Genomic DNA, 1,313 nt, shown 5'->3' on the forward strand with positions numbered 1-1,313 from the left:
TTCAGCTCAACACTGATGGACCTATAAAGTACGTGGAGGTCCTGGGAGGAGACATGCTGTCTCAGAGTCAGTCCTTCAGGTCCTGTATGTCTCCAATGTCAGAGTACAGCGATTTCACTCTGATTAAACCCAGCAGCACCACAGACTTTAAGGAGGTGATCAGTGTTCTGGATGCTTCCTTGCCCGACAGCACCTGGACCTTTGAGAGCCAGCAGGTGAGCATAGAGTTTTAAAAGAAATATCACTGAATTTAAGTTAAGTTTTGAATGAGTAATGAGCTTCTTTCAAACTTATAGACTGTACCAAATAGTGTAGAAAACCAACGGTGAATTGTTTTTTCAGTCTACTGGCAACATTAGATGTAGGCTAGGAGTTCTTTTGAGCAGAATATAGATAATAAAGCCGCATGCGGGCAGATAACAATTTATTTTAAGGTTTGCATATTTAAATGACACACTGGGTTTTAAATATGCAAATCTAATATTCGTGGTTAGAGTAAAGTCTTTCAATAAGCCCTAAACAGTGCACAAAGGCTCTTCCAAATTGTTCCTCATCGTGAAGGTGGACAGCGACGCTTATTGGAATGCATGCCCTGTTTGAAACACAAATACATTTTACACATGGCACATGTGGTACAGACATGCAGTTAAATGGGATGCCCATTAATTACACATCTTCCACTGAATTTCGTTGACTGGATTAATTGATAATGGAACAGTAGAAAAGCAACAGTGATTTTCTTTTTTCAATCTACTGGCAATGTTAGATGTAGGCTCAGAGTTCTTTTGAGCACAAATATAGATAACAAAACGCAAGCGAGCAGATAACAATATATTTTAAGGTTTCCATATTTAAATGACACACTGCGATGTTTTATTCCCATCTATTATTCGTGGTTAAAGTATTTCAATAAACCTGGAACAGTGCACAAAGGCACTTCCAAATAGTTCAGCACCACGAAGGTGGACAGCGACTCTTACTGGAATGCATGCTCTGTTTAAAAAAAAAAGAATGCAGTTAAATGGGATGTGTATCGAATAAATGTCTTTCTATAAATTGTTGTATGGGATTAATTAACTAGGTTATTGTGGGGGAAAATTTTATTCTTATATTAAGTTTCTAAGACTGGCTTTGTTTTTTCATTCTTACATTCAGTCATTCATTCATTTCGAATGCTTGCTTTACATTCTGTAAAGTCCAGTAATTCGTGATTATTGCCTGTGATCAAAGTGAATCCACACAGAGAGAGAGAACAGATGCTGTGACTTTAAGAGTGTCGATCGGTTTCCTTCTTATTGGATGACAGAGGTGGA

The sequence above is a fragment of the Haplochromis burtoni genome, unplaced genomic scaffold (assembly GCF_018398535.1).
Source record: "Haplochromis burtoni strain Fernald_Lab_line unplaced genomic scaffold, NCSU_Asbu1 Contig_599, whole genome shotgun sequence".
NCBI lineage: Eukaryota > Metazoa > Chordata > Actinopteri > Cichliformes > Cichlidae > Haplochromis > Haplochromis burtoni.